Source organism: Macaca thibetana, chromosome 16 (assembly GCF_024542745.1).
Source record: "Macaca thibetana thibetana isolate TM-01 chromosome 16, ASM2454274v1, whole genome shotgun sequence".
Lineage (NCBI taxonomy): Eukaryota > Metazoa > Chordata > Mammalia > Primates > Cercopithecidae > Macaca > Macaca thibetana.
Genome location: NC_065593.1, coordinates 72,027,325 through 72,050,829, shown reverse-complemented (window position 1 = coordinate 72,050,829; position 23,505 = coordinate 72,027,325). Strand labels below are relative to the sequence as shown.

The following is a 23,505-nucleotide window of genomic DNA, read 5'->3' as shown; positions in this document are numbered from 1 at the left end:
CAAGGTCAGGAGGCCCAGTCTGTTACTCAAGGACTGCGGAAGCAATATGCTTTATCACATCTACTATCCGTTCACCAAAGGGAAGCTTTGCCTAAGAGTGCTCAACTTATTGTGGTCAAGGTTTTAAACCACTTTATTGTTACTTAATTTGGGGGAGGGGTGATGCAGGGGGGTTAGCAATGTAAGCCTGTAAACCTGCCCATTCGCCGATTGTGAGAGAGGTCAATGCCTTTGAATTTTGTTCTGTCTGTTGAGAATCTGATACCATCTGTAGAATCAGGTCCAAAGTCTTCCTTGACATCTACTAGCGTTAATTATAACATACGTTTGTGCAGTTTTTTCTGATTTGGGGGTGGCTTCAGATTGACACTCATTGAAGTTTATTTCCTCCAACCAAAGACTGTAGGCTGGCTGTGGTTGTTCACGCCTGTAATCCCAACACTTTGGGAGGCCAAGGCGGGTGGGTCACTTGAGGCCAGGAGTTCGAGACCAGCCTGGCCAACATGGCAAAACCCCATCTCTACTAAAAATACAAAAATTAGACAGGCGTGGTGGCGGGTGCCTGTAGTCCCAGCTACTCGGGAAGCTGAGGCAGGAATCGCTTGAACCCGGGAGGTGGATGTTGCAGTGAGCCGAGATTGTACCATTGTACTCCAGCCTGGACAACAAGTGAGACTCCGTCTCAAAACAAAAACTAAACAAAAAAATACTCTAATAGTTGTCCACCAGGTCCTCTGGCTAAATCTTCTCCAAGCCCTTTCTTCATTTAGCACTCTAAGAATCTGTAGCAATGACTCTATGATGTTTGAAGAGGCATTTTTCTCCTTGAGAACTAAGACCTGACCGAGCGATTCACTCCTCCACATCTATTTATTCAGACTCCAAGTACAACGGCTCAGCTTCTGTTCCAAAAATACCCAAGAAAGAATAAGTGTTATTAAGGTGCTTGTCTTCGTCTTTTATTATTAAGAGGCCCAGAGAAAGACATATAATTACTAGCTCATTTGCTTGGGCCTTAGAATTTTCAATGAACATTTCTCACAAAATTGCTAAACCTGGTTTTAGAGGGTATGGAACTAACTTTTGAGAAAAATAAATGCCACTGTTTAGAGTCTCACTCTGTCGCCCAAGCTGGAGTACAATGGTGCGACCAAGGCTACCGCAACCTCCACCCCTCCAGGCTCAAGCGATCCTCCTACCTCAGCCTCCTGACTACCGGCACGTGCCACCACACCAGCTATTTGTGTGTGTGTATGTGTGTGTGTGTGTGTGTGTGTGTGTGTGGAGGGGGATATGGGTGTGTCGTGATGGGAATCTTGCAGTGTTGCCTAGGCTGGTCGCAAACTTATGGCCTTAAGTGATCCACCTGCCTCAGCCTCCCAAAGTGCTGGGATTACAGGTGTGAGCCACCACTGCACCCGGCCAATATTGTCTCCATTTTATAGATAAGGAAACTGAGGCTTAGAGAGTCTAAGTAACTGGCTGGAAGTTTCAGGAAGGCTGGATTCAAAACCCCAAAGTGTCCTACCCCAAAGATTATGCTTCTCCTACACCAAGTAGACTCCTTCAGGTAAAGCTAGATGTACAAACAACTGTTGTCTTTGGAAATCACTCAAAGAAATAGTTGCCTTCTTAAATATATCTTCCCAACCCCGAGTCTCAGTGACTAAATGATCTTAGGGAAAGACTGGTATGTAGAAAAAGAAGGGCCTTTCTAGTCCCTTGGTTACCTGATCTGATAGAACTCCACTCCTCATCTTTGGGGAGAAATTTCTTCTTTACAAACATTCCAGAAAATAGTGGATTTGCCAAAAGCAGCTTGGGTCTGTAAAAATTAAAAAGAAAAAAAAACCCAAAAAGTAAAAACTAGCCATCCTCCGTTATAGAATAGAAACCTTTTATTTTTCTTTTAAACAGGGTCTTACTTTGTTGCCCAGGCTGGAATACAGTGGCACCATCACGACCCACTGCAGTCTTGACCTCCTAGGTTTAAGCCATTCTCCTGCCTCGGCCCCCTAAGTAGCTGAGACTACAGGTGCACACCACCACACCCAGCTAATTTTGGGGTGTTTTTTTTTTTTTTTTTGTAGAGACAGGATTTCCCAGGCTGGTCTCAAGCTCCCGAGCTCTAACCTTCTGCCCACTCGGCCTCCCAAAGATGACACGTGTGAGCCACCACACCCAGCCCAGGAACCTATTTTAAAAAAGAAAAAAAAAAAAAGCCACTAGTCACCGAAGAACCCATCTACAGACCCTAATTCGGAAATAATCCTTTTCTCACTTTAGCATCCACGCAATAGTCTTAGAGTTAAATAACTTGCCCGAGTTCACACAGTAGTTACTGGAGCTGAAATTCAAACCTGGGGGCAGGGCATGGGTTCTCCGTCAGTTCAAAGCCTCCTCGGTTCATCTCTCAGTCCTGCTCCACAGACCTGAGGACCCCACAAGGTGCTCCCGGGCATGGGAAACCGTGAAACATGTTGTATCAGTGAAGGGAGAAACAGCCTGAAGAATCCACTCATCACTTTTACCTGCTTTATGTACTGGGATTCCAAAAGTGCATTTGGAGAAACAAAATGAGTTCTAAAGCTCAAATAAATTTGAAAGGTAAAAATGGAAATATTTTATTGTCTTCAAATTACAGACTGATTGGCTTATTGAACAACTCTACCCTAGTTTCTGTTTGACAAGTTGGAGGCCTAAATTTCCCAAAATAATACAGTACACAAGGAGCAAGCTAGACTTAGGGACAGTTAATCTGGTGCTGGTCACTGCTGGCATGTTGCAGCTCATGGAGATATTTGTCAGCCTATTATCAGCTTTTGATTTAATAAACTTAAGCTATGTCTAGGCCAAATTGTAGATCCTCGGTAGGAATGTGGGCTGTTAATGCCTCTCCATAGCCTGTGTCTAAAGAGCACTGCTAAAATCAGAGTGCAGAACAGCCTCAAGTTCAAAGGCTGCAAACCGAGCCAGGTTCTAATAAGCTCCCTTTATGGGAGGAGCTGGGTTCCTGGCCTCTCACTGTCACATGTATTAAGTTGGGGTCCTCTCCAGTGTGCCCTTGAATGACCTTATTGCTTTTGATTAGAGGTTACCTTGAACTATACTTGTAGTGCCAAAAGGAATAGGTTAGTGTTGTGCAACAGGATGTTAGGGAGATACCTGTTGTTGCTCTGGAACTGGGAACCAGGCCCAAAGCTGGGGACAAAGAGGAGTTGGGACTCCACATTCACCAGGCAGCTGCTAATCACCAGTGGCCCAGATGACCCTCTTCCCGCAGCTCTGGTTGCCCCTGTCTTCCCCTTCCCTAGGCCCTATGTGGAGATGGAGGAGGGGAGTTTACAGTCATTGGGAGTATACTTCTTGCCTAACCCCAATCCCATGTGACAGGAGTATTCTGAGAGAATCAACTACAGAAACTGGGGCATCTGCAAAAAGAAAAAAGCTGGCTATAGGCCCAGCGCAGTGGCTCATGCCTGTAATCCCAGCACTTTGGGAGGCCAAGGTGGGAGGATCACTTGAGGCCGGGAGTTCGAGACCAGCCCAGACAACATAGCAAGAGCCCATCTACAAATTTTTTTTTTAAATGAGCTGGGCCCGGTGGCATGTGCCTGTGGTCTTAGCTACTCAGGAAGCTGAGGTGGGAGGATTGCTTGAGCCTAGGAGTTCGAGGCTGCCGTGAGCCATGATTGCACCATTGCACTCCAGCCTGGGTGAGAGAGCCAGACCCTGACACACACACACAAAATAGTTGACTGTTTGCCGAGCTGGCAACTTGGAGGCCCACCCTCAATGCTACCATCCTGCAAGATGGGTGAGACTAATAAGTGTCCCCAGAAGCTTGCAGAGGAACGTAGAGATTGCACCTGCTGCCCATCTGGAAATTTCTAAAGGAGGAGCTTTGGAAGGAGCTCGTGGCTGGGGCTGAAATGGAACCATGGGAGTGTGAGCTTGGGAATACCATGGGGGCATCCCCTGGGGCATTACTGAAAATGCACATAATAGTGGGCTACTTTTAAGAGCTTGCTTATGAGAATTCTGGGGTGTTTTGTGTGTCTCCAACCAGTTCATTTCTCCAGCACCAGCTGTGTATCCAACAATTCAATTCAATTCAGACACTGCCTATCTGGAGTTAGCATCAGACCCCAGAAGTTAAAGGACTCAGTCCCACAAAGCTGCCCCCACTTCTGATTGACAGGCTATAAATCTGAAGTGTTGGCTGGGCACAGTGGCTCATGCCTGTAATCCCAGCACTTTGGGAGGCCATGGCAGGTGGATCACTTGAGGCCAGGAGTTCAAGACTAGCCTGGCCAACAGAGTGAGACCCCATCTCTATTTTTTTATTAGAAAAATTTTTTTTAATCTGGAGTCTCCACAACTCCTTCCTCAGGCTCAATAATTTGCTAGAAAGGCTCACAGAACTCAGGAAAACATTTACTTAGATTTACCAGTTTATCATCAAGGATATGACTCAGCCGCAGGTAAATGGGAGAGACGAGTCGGGTGAGGTATTGGAGGGTGGGGACTTGGGGCTTCTGTGCCCCCTCTGGGTGTGCCATCCTCCCAGCAGGTCGGTGTGTTTAAGCATTTATGAAGCTCAGTCCCAGCACTCCCTCCCTCCCCAGAGGTCAGTGGATGGGGCTGAAAGTTGCTTTTTTTTTGTTTTTTTTTTTTGAGACAGAGTTTCACTCTTGTTGCCCAGGCTGGAACGCAATGGTGCGATCTCGGCTCACCGCAACCTCCACCTCCTGGGTTCAAGTGAGTCTCCTGCCTCAGCCTCTCGAGTAGCTGGGATTACAGGCCTGTGCCACTACCACACCAGCTAATTTTGTATTTTTAGTAGAAACGGGGTTTCTCCATGTTGGTCAGGCTGGTCTCAAACTCCCGACCTCAGGTGATCCGCCTGCCTCCCAAAGTGCTGGGATTACAGGCGTGAGCCACTGCACCCGGCCGGGGCTGGAAGTTTTAACCCCCTAATCACTTGGTGTTTCTGGTTACCAGAGCCATCTTGAGGCCATCTAGGGCCCCTCACCTGTGTGTGTGATCAGAAGGAGCTTGTTATGCATCCCAAAGGACACCCCTATCACTCAGGAAATTCCAAGAGTTTTTGGAGCATTGTCTCAGGAAGCAGTGACAAAAACCAAATCTATTTTGTATTACATCACAAGGATGAAATGAGAGAGCGAATCTCAAGTGCCTGACACAGACTCTGGTACGGAGCAAGCACTTGAAGACGTTAGTTCCTAGGGTTCGTTTTTCCTTCCTTGACTTTCCTCTGACCACCTCTCTTGCAAGTTCTCGTTTGCTTTCATCTTCTCCCCAGTTCCTAAAAGGCATACTGGGGGCTAGAAATCATGGGCTTTTTTTTTTTTTTTTTTTTTTGAGATGGAGCCTTGCTCTGTCTCCCAGGCTGGAGTGCAGTGGTACAATCTCAGCTCACTGCAACCTCTGCCTCCCGGGTTTAAGCGATTCTCCTGCCTCAGCCTCCTGAGTAAGTGGGACTACAGGCATGCGCCACTATGCCTGGCTAAATTTTTTGTATTTTTAGTAGAGACGAGGTTTCACCATGTTGGTCAGGCTGATCTCCAACTCCTGACCTCAAATGATCCACCCGCCTTGGCCTCCCAAAGTGTTGGGATTACAGGCGTGAGCCACGGCACCTAGCCAAAACCATGGACTACTACATTGTTTTGTGTGATGTGCTCAAATTTCTCATTTGCCTCATCCCTCTTCTTAAAGCAGTTAGTTTCAAGTGTTTCTGGCACTGAACTATAACCGAGAAGGGCGCAAAACACGCGGAGAAGCACTCTCCTTGCCACAGCTGCTTTTCAGTGCCTTTCTACACATCAGATGCACCTTATGAGTCAAGCTCCTTTAAGAGAGTCACTTTGCAGAGAAAAAGCACAAACCGCTCAGGGTTTGTGGTTCATTCTAGTGCCAAGAGCAAATGCTTTAAAAATAGCACTTTAGGTATTAACTGCTAACAAAGCAAGAATTGACTGCTTCTGGCATGATTTGCATTTAGGGTTTTGGGTTTGTTTTTTTTTAAGCTGATGCATAGCAGTTGACCTTTTAAGTCAAGTTTTAGGTCAGTTCTCCAGCACATTCTGAAAGCTCCTTAGTTTTGTCTCTTTTTTAAAAAACAGCTTTATTGGTTGGACGCAGTAGCTCACCACTGTAATCCCTGCACTTTTGGAGGCCAAGGCGGGTGGATCACCTGAGGTCAGGAGCTTGAGACCAGCCTAGCCAACATGGCAAAACCCCATCTCTACTAAAAATACAAAAATCATCTGGGTATGGTGGTGTGCGCTTGTAATCCCAGCTACTCGGGAGGCTGAGACAGGAGAATTGCTGGAACCTGGGACGTGGGGATTGCAGTGAGCCGCGATCGCACCATTGCGCTCCAGCCCAGGTGACAGAGTGAGACTCCATCTAATAAAAAAAAAAAATTGTTTTAATTTTAAAAAAAGCTTTATTGAGATATAGATCACATACCATACAGTCAGCCATTTTCATCACCCCACAAGGAAACCTCATATGTTTTAGCTATCATCTCCCTACCCTCTCCCCTCACCTGTCTCCCAACCCTCAGCAGAAGGTAGATCACCCTGATCTACCTTCTGTCTCCATAAATTTCCCTGGTCTGGGCATTTCATATGGATAAGGTCCCTTAATAAGTGGTCTTTGGGGACTAGCCGCTTTGAAAGCTCCTTGGTTTTATGTGTATCCCTCTTAAGATTCAGGTTCAAGAAATCCTACATTAATTCAGGGCTAAACTTTACTTTCATTGGAGGGGAGTGAGAATGAGATCTGTAACACCTTGTCTTCAGGAGAAGTTCCAGAATGGAGAGAAAAACTCTGACATGTGATATGTGTTGTTCATCCATCCCTATTTTAGGGCTGAGGGTTATAGTTACATAATGTAGCAGTTCCTGGCTGGAGTTCTTGCTTAGCCTTTTTTCATTCGGCATTTGTCAAAAACTTCTCATTTCAATTAACAGGGCAAGCCCCTGTTGGCTATTGCCCTTTGTGGTTCAAATCGAAAGCGTAATTAATCATGGAGACTTCATATCTCAGTGAACGTCAGCTAATAAGATTGCCTCCAAGTTGCAAGCTCATCCCCAACTGGACCAAGCTCTCCTGTGGGCTTCTCCTTGCGCCTTCCAAGTGGGAGACTGATTCTATCCAAAACGGGGACGCAGTTTTACATGGGCTGCTCGAACAAGCCCTTTGCTCTGCCTTGTCCCAGTGTGAGATGGATGAGGCCTGCAGGTGTGGCTGATCCTATAGAGGGGACGCCTTCTAAAGATGTGCCGAGGTCCATCTGGCCACAGGGAAACAGCCCTGGCACCAGCTCAACCCCCTCGATACAGATGGGCTTTAACTACGAGAGTCCAATTTGCCATCTGCCAAGCCTGGAGAGAATCAGTAGCATCCGGAGCCAGAGATCTCATTGTGGATGAATTTATAAAACCCTGGCCAGAAGAACTTGCAGCCCCACGCGTTCCCCACCAGCCAGCTGCCGGGCGAGAGGAGCTGGGCAGGGCCCTTGAGGCAAGAGCATCGCTTGCAGAGAAGTTCCACGTCCCCCAGTGGAGCCAAATGCCACTCCTGGGGTTCGACGCTCCGTGACCACGTGAGTGAGCTAGAAGAGTGACCGCGGAACCTAGAAGACTTGCCTTGTGAAAACCTCTCTGACTCATGTTATGGGTTTGTGTCCCCCCAAAAAAGCTATGTCGAAATCCTAACCCCCAGAGTGTGAACTTACTTGGGATAGTGTCTTTACAAAGCTAATCAACTTGAAGTGAGATCATTAGGGGGACCCTAATCCAGTATGATGGGTGTCCTTATAAAAAGGGGAAATTTGGAGCTGAGTGCAGTGGCTCACACCTGTGATCCCAGCACTCTGGGAGGTCAAGGCAGGTGGATCTCTTGAGGTCAGGAGTTCAAGACCAGCCTGGGCAACATGGTGAAACTCTATCTCTACTAAAAATACAAAACTTAGCTGGGAGTGGTGGTTGGCACCTGTAGTCCCAGCTACTCGGGAGGCTGAGGCAGGAGCATTGCTTGAACCCAGGAGGTGGAGGTTGGGTGGCGCCACTGCACTCCAGCCTGGGCAACACAGCAAGACTCTGTCTAAAAAAAAGGGGGGGGGGTGGGGAGGAATTTGGACACAGAGACAGACAAGCACAGAGGGAAGACGATCTGAAGACACAGTGAGAATGTGATGATTTCACTCCAGAGTGATGCTTCTACAAGCCAGGGAATGCCCGGGGAGACGCATGAAACAGATTCCTCCTCACAGCCCTCGGAAGGACCAGCCCTGATGACACCTCGATTTGGGGCTTCTAGCCTCCAGAACTGTGAGACAATAAATTTCTGATGTTTAAGCCACTAGTTGGTGATACTTTTTTTTTTTTTTCGGTCCTCTGTGATACTTGATACAGCAGGAAACGAATACACTAGGGGGATTAACCCTCTACCCTAAATAGGTATGAATGAAAAACACATATCACACGTTAGATTTCTTTCTGTGCATTCTGGAACTTTTCCTGAAGCCTCCAAGGTGTTGCAGATCTCATTTTCATTTTGCTCCAATGAATTACCATTTCAACCAGGTAACGTTTAGCCCTGAGTTAATGTAGGATTTCTTGAACTTGAACTTGAACCAGGGGGGAAGAGAGCCCTGCCCTGGCTTGGAAGATTACTGGGATAGCATATGCCTCTGTATGCCTCTCAGCCCTTCACAAGGAGAGCTTGTATGTCACCTTTAAGATGCATGAAGCCTGCCAGACTTTGAGGCTCACCCATCCTGCCATTGGGAGGTGGCTGCCCAGTACATGCACCGTTCAAGGAGAGCTCCCTGCTTGGCTGGGACCACGAGGTTCCAGAGGCCCCCAGGTGAAATCGCCTAAGGGAGCAGCCCACAGCAGGGACAATCTGCTGTGCTCTCTGCTTTCGTCCACTTGGAACAGAATGTTCCTGCCCCTGAAACATAAGAGAAAGAGGGAAAGAAATTGGTTCTGAGCACGGAAGACTGTCGCTTCCCCTGGACTCAGAACCCAGTCATAACATCCCACAAACAAGAACCCTTCTCTTGCAATTCCTCCAACCACCATACTTACGGACACTGGCATGTGACAGCTTCCAGAAAATGGAAATGCCCACCCAGGCTTTCACTCATGTGAGGAAACCTGCGTGCTGTTGGACAGTCGTATTTTTTATTTGAGATGACCAGCATTTTTCTTTACATGTGACTACAGGATAACAATAAACTCATAGTAATCCTACAGCCCCTGGGATATTCCCACTGCCTTTCTTTGGAGGAGCTTAATAAGATTTGAACAAAGTGTACTACAGTATCTCTCAGGGCATTCTTGTATCATGTGCTTATCACTTCGGGATGTCTCCCGTGCATCAGGCACCTTCTATGTGCCAGGCTGGGCTGGGGACTTTGCCTACGTTACCCAATTTAAGTTTTGCAACAACCCTGCAAGGGAGTTATTTATTTATTTATTTTTTAGATGGAGTCTCCCTCTATTGCCTAGGCTGGAGTGCAGTGGTGCAATCTTGGCTCACTGCAACCTCCACCTCCTGGGTTCAAGTGATTCTCCTGCCTCAGTCTCCTGAGTAGCTGGGACAACAGGCGCACGCCACCATGCCCAACTAGTTTTTTTGTATTTTTAGTAGAGACGGGGTTTCGCCATATTGGCCAGGCTGGCCTCGAACTCCTGATCTCGTGATCTGCCCACCTTCACCTCCCAAAGTGCTGGGATTACAGGCGTGAGCCACCGCGCCCGGCCAGCAGTTCTTAACACCATTCTACAGATGGGGAGACGGAAGCTCTCCTCTGATCAGTTGTACCAGAATTTCAGACAGAATGTCCTGTCCACATGGTGTAGGGGTGATGTGTTAAGCCATTGGGGCTGCAATAACAGAATACCATAGACTGGGGGTGGCTTATAAACAACAAACATTGATTTTTTACAATTCCAGAGGCCGGCAAATCTGAGATCAAAGAGTTGACAGATTCAGTGTCTGGAGATGGCTTGTTTCTTGGTTCATAGATGGCACCCCCCTCACTGTGTCCTCACATGGCAGAAAGGGTGAAGGAGCTATCCAGAGTTTCTTTTATAAGAGCACTAATTGCCTTCCAAAGATCCCCACCCCCTAATACCATCACATTGGTGATTAAGTTTCAACATATGGGTGGGGTTCGGTGGCTCACACCTATAATCCCAGCCCTTTGGTAGGCCAAGGCAGTAGGTGTGCTTGAGGCCAGAAATTTGTGACCAACCTGGGCAACATAATGAGACCTCATCTCCACAAAACATTAAAAGAATTTTTTAATCACCTGGGCGTGGTGGTGCATGCCTGTAATCCCAGCTAGGTGAGAGGATCACTTGAGCCCAGGAACTCAAGACTGCAGTGAGTTGTGATGGCACCACAGCACTCCAGCCTGGGAAGTAAGAGCAAGACCCTGTTGCAAAAAAAAAAAAAAAAAGTTTCAACATGTGAATTGGGGGAGGGGAAACAAACATTCAGACCAAACGTTCATGGGAGCCCAGTCTGGGAGGACTGTGGCTGAATTGCTGATCATTTCTGAGCTTCAGGTTCCTTATCAAGAGCCTGGAGACAATATGTGTACTTCATAGCAGTGGCTGGATCTTGGCTGTACATTCTGATCACCACCTGTTCAGACCCCACCCAGGACCAGTTAGATCAGAGCATGGGGGGTCTAACCTTGCTCTTCTGTCTGGGCCTCATCCCCAGAGGTTTCTGTCACAGTTCTGGAGGCTGGAAGTCTGAAATCAAGGTGAGAGATTTCGAGACTCTAGTGGACCATCCTTCCTTTCATCTTCCAGCTTGCAGTGGCTCCCAAAGTTCCTTGGTTTGTGGCTTCTTAACTCCCACCTCTGCCTCTGGCCTCACATAACCTCCTCCTCTGTGTCTTCTCCTCTTCTGTCTCTTATAAGGACACTTGTCATTGGATTTAGGGCCCTCCCACTTAATCCAGGATGATCTCATCTCAAGATCCTTAACTTAATTACATCTGCAAGGACCTTTCCCAAATGAGATCACGTTCATAGATAGATACTAGGGGTGAAGACCTGGACATATCTTTGGGGAGGGTCACCATTTAACCCACGGCAGACATCTTGCACTCTGATTGCACTGAGTTGAGACCCAGCAGGGATTTCAAGACACGTAATCTCGGTCACAGTAAAGTCCAGCCTTATGACGTTTTATAATTGGCCAGACCTTGAAACCTGCCTATGGAAAGGCCCAGGGGATTTTTAACATCGGGGATGAACGTTGAGGTTTATAAACCTCCTTTTAAAATGAGGAAACCTGGAAATGGAAGATTAAAATGTAAAATAATTCTGTTCTTTTATAAAGAATAAGTGCTATAGCAGAGTTTGAATCAGGACCAAAATACTACAGACACTGTAGAAATACAAATCAGAAAAAAATATATATATATATATGTACACACACACACACATATATATATACGCACACACACACAAATATATATATATATATACTTTTTTTGGAAATGTTTTAAGAAAGGTCAGCTGATGTGTGAAGGGGGCAATTTAGATACTGAATGTTCAAAACCTAAGTGAGAAAATGAGAAAGAAAATGAATTCATAAAGAATGGGTCTTGGGAGGTGTTAAGGAGAACAGTGAGGAGGAGGGAGTAGAATGTGAAAAGAGAAGTTTGCAGCGACTGGACTATTTCAGATAAGACCAGATAGTTTGATTCCTTTCCCCTCCCTACCCCCGTTTTTTTTGTTTGTTGGTTTGGTTTGGTTTGGTTTGTTTTTTTGTTTTTTTTTTTTGGCTCATCTTCATTCAAAAGCATTTACCTGGATGTTCATTTCTAATCTTGAGTTTTGATTAAAGGAGTCCTTTCCCTTACCTCCCTCCAGCTCTTTGAAAGTGAATCCTTAATTATAGGCCATGTTTGAGATTGACTAGATGAAATCAACAGCTGTAGATATGACACCAGGCTGCAAAATATCGACACAATGTTGCCATAAAAAGCCCAATCGTTAATTGCTTATTTGACACTGGGCTATAACAAAAACACCCTTTTTCTGTTTAATATTAAAAGTAAATGTAGTGGAAAGAACATCAAGCTAGAAGTGGGATAGGCTGGGATTCTAGTCCCAGCCCTATTGCCAAGTACCTGTGATTTGCAGGCAAAGTATTTTATTTTTCTCAGGCCTTGGTGTCCTTATCTATAAAACTGAGGGCGTGAAACCAAATTATCACTTTCAGCTTAAAAATTATATTCTTAGTCATGAAAATACAGCATACTTATCATTTCTATCTATCCTTTTTCCAAAACTTTATTTCACAATACCCTAATATAATTATATACTTTTGTCATGCAATCAGGAACCACACATTGATTTAAGCATCCACATCGTTTTTGCTGTGCAAGCAATGCTTTTCCAGTCTTATTCTGAACTGAAGTGAGCTGTCAGTCCCGACAATTCTCAACTGCTTTGGAAATGCAATCCACTGGTGTTCCATTTTTAATACTGCAAAGTCTTGTTTTATTCTTCAAGAGTATGAACCTGAAATGTACATGAAGATGCTGGAATAGATACCATCTCAAACTCAGCTGTCATTGACTGAAGAAACAAGCCAAGGGCAGTCCATGAATCAGGGAGGGAGGGCAAGGTCGGGCACAGCCAACTGGTCCAGGTTTCTCTTGCTCAGTCAGACCCACTGTGCAAGGACCTGAAGGGCATGAAGGCAGCTCAGATTATGGCCCTGGTGACAGTGACAGGAAGGCAGTCAAATGCCTAGGCAGATAGGGGTGGGACCCCAGTGAAACCCCACTTCCAAGCCAAAGACAGTTTAAAGCCTGAAAGCCAAGCTACAGGTTAAATCCTCAGACGGGATTGAGAACTGGTCTTTCCTCTGATTGATTCCCATCCTTCACCTATTTTAAATATGCCTACTCTTTCCTAATTGGTTATCTACACTGTCATGCCCACTTTTGAGTGGTATCTTCACTTTAATCTTTTTTGCATACTCACAAACCAATCAGCACACACTCCCTATTGTTAGCCCATAAAAGCCCCAGGCTCAGCCATATTAAGAGACTTTTCCACTTTGGGGTAGGTAACCACCCCCAGTATCCTCTCTTTGCTGAGAGCTTGCCTTTCACGTAATAAATTCTACTCCACTCACTCTCTGGTGTCTGTGTGCCTAATTCTTCCTGGTTATGAGACAAGAACTCAGACCTAGCTGAGCTAAGGAGCAGAAAAAAAATCCTGCATCACTGGTTTTTATTTTATTTCCCTGCCTCTGGTGCCTGCCCACCTTGCTTTGTTTGCTGGGTTTTTTGTCTCCTACATCTCAGGGTTACCAGGAGCTTGGCCTCCTGCTTTCCTCTACTTGCTGTCCCTGCCCTATCCTTTACTTACTCAGTTGCTTACCCAAGCAGGAAGACCTCTACTTAGGTTCTCAAGGGTTTGCCTGTCCATATTCTGGTCAACTGCAGGGTGGAAGCCATGTGTTCTAAGCCTCAAGATAGTTGTTTACGTGCAACTATCAGAGGTAAATACCCATCATTTACCTCTGTTGGGAGGAAGTCAAAAGAAACCAAATTTCCCTGTTTAAATCCACCTCCTGTATTTTAACTCATGAGAGCTTCTTAGGAGGTATAAATTTCCTTGTTTTCAGCTTTCTGGCTTGTGGCTGATTGTGTGAACTTTTGGTGTGCTCTGGGAAAGAACAAAGCAGCATTCATTCTCTTCATCTTTGGTAATCCAGTTAATGCACCTGTTTTATAATATGCTTGATGGATGTGTTTTGTTACCTGTTGCTGAGCAACAACCCCAAAATTTAGTGGCTTAAAACAATGACAGTGCATTGTTTCTCACAATTCTGCACTCTTGACTGGGTTTAGCTAGCCAGATCTGCTCTTCATGGTGTGAGCTTGGATTGAAATATCTAAGATGGCCCTTTCACTCAACGTGGTCTCAGTTGAGATGGCTGGAGCATCTAAGACCTGGTTGAGAATCTTGCCACGTGGTCTTACCACATGGCTAGCTTGGGCCTCCTTGCAGCATGGTGCTCTAAGGTAATCAGCCTAGTCTTCTTACATTGTGGAGGGTTCCGGTTTCTGGCTTCCAGCTTCTCTTGAAAGGCTAAACTGGCCAGGCGCGGTGGCTCACGCCTGTAATCTCAGCACTTTGGGAGGCCGAGGCGAGTGGATCACGAGGTCAGGAGATCGAGACCATCCTGGCTAACATGGTGAAATCCCGTCTCTACTAAAAATACAAAAAATTAGCCAGGCGAGGTGGCAGGCACCTGTAGTCCCAGCTACTCAGGAGGCTGAGGCAGGAGAATGGCATGAACCCAGGAGGTGGAGCTTGCAGTGAGCCGAGATCACGCCACTGCACTCCAGCCTGGGCAACAGAGCAAGACTCTGTCTCAAAAAAAAAAAAAAAAAAAAGAAAGGCTAAACTGACACAATGTCTCTTCTGGTACATTCTGTTGGTCAAAACAAATAACAGACCAGTCTAGATTCAAGGTGTGGGGAAATGGTGACAGGAACAGCATGTCAGCACATTGGGGGAAGGAATTGATGGTGGCTATCTTTGGAGATGTATGGTAGATAATCTCTCAATTTATTGGTCTTCTCTTTTTCTTCTTTTCTTTTTTCCAAATTCAACATTATTTTTATTGTATTTTTTAAACATACAAAAAGCTGTACACAGCTTTTTAACACATACAGCTTGATGATTTTGGACATAAGTATACACCTGTGAAACCATCACCACAATCTATGCCATAAATCTTTTTTTGTATTTTGTTTTTTTTTTAGAGACAGAGTCTTGCTCTGTCACCCAGGATGGAGTGCAGTGGCACAATCTCAGGTTACTGCAACCTCCACCACGCGGGTTCAAGCGATTCTTGTGCCTTAGCCTCCCGAGTAGCTGGGACTGCAGGCGCACACCAACACACCCAACTAATTTTTTGTATTTTTAGTTGAGACAGGGTTTTGCCATGTTTTCCAGGCTGGTCTTAAACTCCTGAGCTCAGGCAATCCACCTGCCTCGGCCTCCCAAAGTGCTAGGATTACAGGCATGAGGCACTGCACCTGGCTGCTATGCCATAAATCTATCCATCGCCTCCAAAAGTTTCCTCTTGCCCTGTTTTATTATTTTATTATTATCTTTTTACTCTGAATGGCATTATAGGGTATAGGAACACAGAGCAGGCAGGAACTAATCCCATGGTCTCAAGCAGCAAATTTCCCAGCAGTTCTGGGGTGCTATGGAAAAGCATGTCGTCTCTGCCCTGGACTATAGGATTGGATACATTACTTAAAGGCTCCTTTGACTGCCTTGGGAAATGCAATAATGGCTAATATCAATTGGGCACGTGCTACGGGCCAGGCCTTGTGTTAGCCTTTTTCATGTATCATACATATTTTATTTTATTATTTTATTTATTTTTCTTTGAGATGGAGTCTCACTCACTTTGTCACCCAGGCTGGAGTGCAGTGGTGTGATCTCAGCTCACTGCAGCCTCTGCCTCTCGGGTTCAAGCGATTCTCCTGCCTCAGCCTCCAGAGTAGCTGAGATTACAGTCACACGCCACCACACCTGGCTAATTTTTGTAGTTTTAGTAGAGATGGAGTTTCACCATGTTGGCCAGGCTGGTCTCAAACTCCTGGCCTCAAGCAATCCACTCACCTTGGCCTCCCAAAGTGCTAGGATTACAGGTGTGAGCCACCACGCCCAGCTTCATTCTCTTTTTTTTTTTTTTTTGAGTTGGAGTCTCGCTCAGTCACCCAGGCTGGAGTGCAGTGGCGCGATCTTTGGCTCACTGCAACATCCGCCTCCCAGGTTCAAGCAATTCTCCTCCCTCAGCCTACCAAGTAGCTGGGACTATAGGCGCCTGCCACCACGCCCAGCTAATTTTTTTTTTTTTTTTTTTTTTTTTGTATTTTTAGTAGAGACAGGGTTGTACTATGTTGGCCAGGCTGGTCTCGAACTCCTGGCCTCCCAAAGTGCTGGGATTACAGGTGTGAGCCACCACACCCGGCCGAATCACATTCTTAAATAGCATAGTCTTTCCAGGCCTATGCATATGATTTTGGTGGTGGTTTCCGGGTTGGTTTAGGCAATGGAAACACAACATGGCAAAATTAATAGAGAAGATTCAGAAATGTCACCCACACTCAAGGTCACCAGCCCCTCCCTTCACAGACGCACTTACTCCCTTCGGATACTTATTATTCATTCTCTTTTCTGTCCCCCTTCCCCGAATCTCTTTTGTCAATATTGTTCTACTCCATCAGCAAAACAGACTTAATATCCTATTAATCAAATATTTGTCTTACTTGAGTCCCTTTCTCCTCTTACCCCCAGGCCCACTGTCTTCCTACAACAGAGGCAAAGAAGGAAAGACCCTGAAGGAAGCTCAGGGAACCCTGATCGTCTGTGTAGAGTTGAGTCTGTTCTGAGTGGAGGGAAGTGCTCTATGACCACACACAGACTATACCCCTTCTAAACACCCAGGACAGAGAACCCTGATCGTCTGTGTAGGGTTGAGTCTGTTCTGAGTGGAGGGAAGTGCTCTATGACCACACACAGACTACACCCCTCCTAAACACCCAGGACAAAGAAATGTGGTCAAGGTGGAAGGCAATGCAGTACCTGCTTCCCATGGAGCACACTCAGGAAACATGCTCAGGATCATGACTGTGAGAATATGACTTCAGACCAGCCGTGGTGGCTCATGCCTGTAATCCCAGCACTTTGGTAGGTCGAGGCGAGTGGATCACAAGGTCAGGAGTTCGAGACCAGCCTGGCCAACATGGTGAAATCCTGTCTCTACTAAAAATACAAAAATTAGCCAGCGTGGTGGCGCATGCCTGTAATCCAGTTACTTGGGAGGCCGAGGCAGAAGAATCACTTGAACCTGGAAGGTGGAGGTTGCAGTGAGCCAAGATCACGCCACTGCACTCCAGCCTAGGTGACAAAGCGAGACTCCATCTCAAAAAAACAATAATAATAATAATAATATGACTTTAGGTAGGACCATCAGCAAATCCAGAGCCACTGCATGCCCTGAAAAACCCACCAAGGTAGCAACATAGCATTTTTCAGATTGTACTTTTGTATTTTTTAAATGTTTATAATATGTCATTTCATACCATAAAACTCACCCATTGAAAGCGTACAATTTGGCCGGGTGCAGTAGCATATGCCTGTAATCACAGCACTTTGGGAGGCCAAGGCAGGTGGATCACCTGAGGTTGGGAGTTCAAGACTAGCCTGGCCAACATGGTGAAATCTCATCTCTATTAAAAATACAAAAATTAGCCAGGTGTGGTGGTGGGTGCCTGTAATCCCAGCTACTCGGGAGGCTGAGGCAGGAGAATCGCTTGAACCCAGGAGGCAGAGGTTGCACTAAGCTGAGATTGTGCCACTGCACTCCAGCCTGGGTGACAAAGTGAAATTCCATCTCAAAAAAAGAAAAGAAAAGAAAGAAAGTGGTGTATAATTCAACTTCTTTTTCATATACTTACCTAGTTGTGAGCCATCATTTTAATCTAATTTTAGAACATTTTAATCACCCCAAAAGGAAACTTTGTTCCTGTTTGCAGCCATTCCGTGTACCGTTCCCTTCCCCCAGCTTTAGGCAACCGCTGATCTGCTTACGTTCTCCATAGATTTGCCTCCTCTGGACATTTCATATCCATGGAATTATACAGTGTGGCCTTTGGTGGTTGGCTTCTTTTATTTAGTGTCATGTTTTCTGAAGTTCATCTCTGTTGGTGTATGTATCAGTACTTCATTTTTTCTTTTTTTTTTAATTTCAACTTTTAGATACAGGGGGTACATGTGCAGATTAGTTACATGGGAATATTGTGTAATGCTGAGGTAGGGAGTGTGGATCGTGTCACCCTGTAGTGAGCATAGTACCCCATGGACACGATTTCATTCTTTTTTATGGCTGTGTAGTATTCCATGGGCACCTAGATTGATTTCGTGTCTGCTTTTGTGAATAGCACAGTGATGAACATATGAGTGCATGTGTCTTTTTGGTAGAATGATTTATTTTCTTTGGGCATATACCCAATAATGGGGTTGCTGGGTTGAATGGTAGCTCTGTTTCATATGTTTGTTGGCCACCTGTATGTCTTTGAGAAGACTTCATTTCTTCTTATGGCATAGTAATATTTCATCGTAAGGATATAACACATGTTGCGTATCTGATGTAGACAAGCCCCTAAATGGGTGCTTAGCCCAGGAGGTTCCTGGCTTTGCCCAGGAAAGAATTCAAGGGTGAGCCGGTGGCATTTAAAGTTGAAGCAGTAGCAGCAGAGGTGCTGCTCCTTGCAGAGCTGGTCTGTACCCCAAGCATTGTGCCCAGAATAACAGCACAGAGGCAGTTCTGCACTCATTTTATACCCACTTTTAATTATATGCAAATTAAGGGGCGGTTTATGCAGAAATTTCTAGGATGCGGGTGGTAACTTCCAAGTTGTCAGGTCATTGCCATGGAAAGGGGCAGTAACTTCCCAGTGTTGCCACGGTGATGGTAAATGACACGGCCGTTTCTTATGGAAAGCTGCTTCTACCCCAGACCTGTTTCAGCTAGCTCTCAATTTGGTCCAAAGACTGAGCGAGCTTCTAGAATCAAGTCTTCATTTCTTGTTGTTGTTTTTTGTTTTTTGTTTTTTGTTTTTTTGAGATGGAGTCTTACTCTGTCGCCCATGCTGGAATGCAGTGGTGTGATCTTGGCTTACTGCAACCTCCACCTCCTGGATTCAAGCAATCCCCCTGCCTCAGCCTTCCCGAGTACCTGAGACTACAGGCACGTGCCACCACACCCAGCTAATTTTTTGTATTTTTAGTAGAGATGAGGTTTCACCATATTGGTCAGGCTGGTCTCAAACTCCTGACCTCAGGTGATCCACCCACCTCGGCCTCCCAAAGTGCTGGGATTACAGGCATGAGCCACACAGTGCCTGGCCTCATTTCTTCTTATGGCATAATAATATTTCACTGAATGGATATACCATCTATTCTGTACCCGTTCCTCAGTAATGCAGTTGCTGGGTAGCTCTGTTTTAAGTTCTTTGAGAAGTCTCCAGATGGCTTTCCACAGTGTGGACTAATTTACATTCCCACCTACAGTGTATAAGCATTCCGTTTTCTCCACGGCCTCACTAACATCTATTGTATTTTGACCTTTTAATGATAGCCATTCTGGCTGGTGTGAGATGGTATCTAATTGTGGTTTTGATTTGCATTTCTCTGATGATTAGTAATGCTAAGCATTTTTTCATGATTGTCGGGGACCTGTATATCTTCTTTTAAGAAGACCTCATGGCCGGGGCTGGGCAGGGACCGCTTGGCTGCGGGATGTGCACCGCCCCGGCACCTGCTTGCGCTCTGCACTCACCCAGGGCCGCCACATGCCTATGGCTCTGCTTCCAGCCAGGAGCCCTGAGCACGGGTGTGCAGACCCACCCTAAAGGGCGGCCCAGGCCCCACGCTAGGCAAGGCTGGCAAGAGACTGAAGGCAGCATGCGAGGCCTCTCCTGGGAGCGGGGGTTGTGCTTCCCACAGTGACCTCAGCTCCACTCCCGCTCAGGTGAGCCCACAGGCAAGAGCTGGGAGGCACTCCTCCCAGACACTCCACTCGGACCATAAAGCACTCCTGTTTCAAAAATAAATAAACAAATAAATAAAATAGAAGACTTCATGGCCGGGCATGGTGGCTCATGCCTGTAATCTGAACACTTTGGGAGGTCAAGGTGGGCAGATCACTTGAGGTCAGGAGTTCGAGACCAGCCTGACCAACCTGGTGAAACCCCGTCTCTACTAAAATACAAAAAATTAGCCGGGCATGGTTGTGCATGCCTGTGAGGCAAGAGAATTGCTTGAACCCAGAAGGCGGAGGTTGCAGTGGGCCAAGATCATGCCCCTGTACTCCAGCCTGGGTGACAGGGTAAGACTCCATCTCAAAAAAAGAAAAAAAGAAAAAAAAAAAAGAAGCCTTCATTTATTTTTATGCCAGAATAATATTTCATTGTATGGACATACCACATATTGTGTATCCATCAGTTCAAGGAAATTTGTATTGTTTCCTTTTTTTTTGGCCATTATGAATTAGAACATCCATGTACATGTTTTGTTTTTTGGAGTTTTGTTTATTTTTTGAGACAGGGTCTCACTCCGTCACTGAGGCTAGAGTGCAGTGGCATAATTACAACTTAACACAGCCTCAATTTCCTGGGCTCAAGTGATCCTCCCACCTTAGCCTCTCAAGTAGCTGGGACTATAAGTACATGCCACCACGCCTGGCTAATTTTTGTATTTTTTGTAGAGAAGGGGTTTTGCCATGTTGCCCAGGCTTAAACTCCTGGACTCAAGTGATCCACCCGCCTCGGCCTCCCAAAGTGCTGGGATTACAGGCACAAGCCACTGCACCCGGCCCATGTACACGTTTTTGTGTGGATATGTGTTTTCAGATCTCTCGGGCAGATATCTGGGAGTGAAATTGCTAGGTTACATGGTAACCCTATGTTTAATCTTTTGATGAGCTACTGAAATGTTTTTCAAAGTGGCCACACTATTGATATTTCTGTCACAATGTAGGAGACTGCTAGTTTCTCCCTGTCTTTTCCAACGCTTGTTATTGTGAACATAGAATTTCAACTAGTTTTTCACTTAGGTATTTACCAAATGTTGGTTAAGATTCTGATGTCCCAGCCACACGTGTGTGATATGTCAAATAGGGTTCAAGCATTCACTCAACAAGCATGTATTCGACATCTGTGATGCGCTCACCTGCCAGACCCATGACAGGGGAAGCTTCAGAAGCATAAAGGAGGAGCCCTCATTCTGAGCCACCCAGGAAAGGGTCCTTGGAGGGGATGAAGTTTTTATTTTTTATTTTTTTTTGTTTTTTGAGACAGAGTCTCTCTCTGTCGCCCAGGCTGGAGTGCAGGGGCACAATCTCAGCTCACTGCAACCTCCGTTTTCTGGATTCTAGTGCTTCTCTTGCCTCAGCCTCCCTGGTACCTGGGATTACAGGCGTACATCACCATGCCCAGCTAATTTTTTTTTATTTTTAGTAGAGACAGGCTTTCACCATGTTGCCCAGGCTGGTCTCAAACTCCTGACCTCAAATGATCCACCTACCTTGGCCTCCCAAAGTGCTGGGATTACAGGCCTCAGCCACCATGCCTGACTAAGTGTTTTTCTCTCTCTTTTTTTTTTTTTAAATACAGCTGGGGTCTTGCTGTGTTGGCCAGCCTGGCCTTGAACTTCTGGCCTCAAGCAATCCTCCTGCCTTGGCCTCACAAAGTGTTGGGATTAAAGGCATGAGCCATTGCACCCGGCCCCTAACTTAAGTCTTGAAGCAAGGAAAGGAGAATCAGTCAGAGTGTGAGAGTTGGTGGGGGAGAAGGAACTTCAGGAAGGGGGACCAGTGCCTATCTAGGAGGTTCCAGACTCCTGGGGCTTTGGAGAATGCGGCCAGCGGGAGCTTCTTAAGGCTTACAAGAGAGGTGTGGCATTGGGAGGCTGGTCTGGAAAAGATGCCGGAAAAATAAGTAATAACATAAAAGACCTTGTACTTTCTTCCTGCCAGGGCATATTACTTTTATGCTACACTCATGGTGCCGTGGACAGATTTTGAGGAGGGGAGTTTACATCTGGGAGGCCGCTGTGGCAGCAGAGTGGGGAATGGTGGATGGAGAGATTGAGAAGAGGCAGGAGAGCAAGCATTCACCCTTTACTTTGAAATGAAGGCCTGGCGTCAGCCTGGCCCGGAAGTTGGCCCTGGGAGTGCACTGTGTTTTTTAGAGGAGCTACAGTTGTGGAAGTGGTCACCGTAGCAAAAAGGTCCTGCCAGAGGAGGCAGATCTGTAAGGGAAGTCAAGGGCAGCCTGAAAGCCCTCTTTAGAGGCCAGTGCCAGATAGCCTTGGCAGAGCCACAGCCAGACCTGAGGGAATAAACCTGTCTTTATTTGGAAGCAGCCTGCTTTTACCTCCCAAGCCCACCCCTGAGACACAGTCTGGTCTGCATTAAAAGGGCTGGGGCTGTCCCAGCCAATGTGGTTTTGTGTCTCATCCTATCTACTTCTCTACACAGGACCCCCTGACTGCCAGGTTTACCAGCCAGGCCAACATGGCAAAACCTGGTCTCTACTAAAAATACAAAAATTAGCTGGGTGTGGTGGCAGACGCCTGTAATCCCAGCTACCTAGGAGCTGAGGCAGGAGAATCCCTTGAACCCGGGAGGCAGAGGTTGGGGTGAGCCAAGATCAAGCCACTGCCCTCCAGCCTGGGTGACAGAGCAAGACTCCATCTCAAAAACAGCAACAACCAAAAACCCTTTTACCTGTTTTTCTTTCTTATAATTGAAGTATAATACAAATCTTAAGTGTAAAACTCAGTGAATGTGTACACGTTACATCCAGATCAACATATAATCATCCCAGAAGTTTCCTTCATGTCCCTTTGCACCAAACCCCAACCGTCAAAGAGATTACTGCTCATTTAACTTTTATCACCATACATAAAGTTTTGCTTGTTCTTGAATTTCAATTTGAATCATACAATGTATATGCTATTGCATTTGACTGCTTTTGCTTAACATAGTATCAGTGAGAGTTGTACATGTTTTTGCATGCATCAGCCGTTTGTTCTTTTTCGTTGCTGTCTAGTATTAAGTTGTACACCTAGACCACAATTTATCTGTTTGGTTTCTTGCTGATGAACATTTGGACTGTTCCCGGTTTTTGTCTACTGTATTTAAAGCTGTTGTGAGGCCAGGTATGGTGATTCACACCTGTAATCCCAGTACTTTGGGCAGCCAAGAAGGGAGGATCACTTGAGGTGAGAAGTTGGAGACCAGCCTGGGCAATATAGTGAGACCCATCTCTACAAAAAAAGAAAAGAAAAAATTGAGGCCAGGTGCGGTGGCTCACGCCTGTAATTCCAGCATTTTGGGAGGTCGAGGTGGGCAGATCACGAGGTCAGGAGATCAAGACTATCCTGGCTAACAGAGTGAAACCCCATCTCTACTAAAAATACAAAAAATTAGTTGGCATGGTGGTGGGCACCTGTAGTCCCAGGGGAGACTGAGGCAGAAGAATGATGTGAACCCAGAAGGCGGAGCTTGCAGTGAGCTGAGATCACGCCACTGCACTCCAGCCTGGGCAACAGAGTGAGACTCCATCTCAAAAAAAAAAGAAAAGAAAAGAAAAGAAAAAATTGAGACACAATATAATTCATCCTTTTAAATAAATGTGCAATTCAGTGGTTTTTAGCAGATTCAGAAGGTTGTGCAACTATCACCACTGTCTAATACCAGAACGTTTTCATCACTCCAAGAGGAAATGTTATATCCATTCATAATCACTCTACATCCCTTCCTTTCCTCAATCCTTGTCAACTACTAATCTACTTTCTGTCTCTATGTTTGTTTGTTTGTTTGTTT

General features: G+C 45.9%; 1 protein-coding gene across 1 annotated transcript in view; it reads left to right on the top strand.

The window, feature by feature from the left end:
* PITPNC1 (phosphatidylinositol transfer protein cytoplasmic 1) overlaps positions 1-23,505 on the top strand; it is a 322,554-nt gene that overhangs the window by 269,713 nt on the left and 29,336 nt on the right. The gene's annotated exons all lie outside the window — the stretch shown is intronic.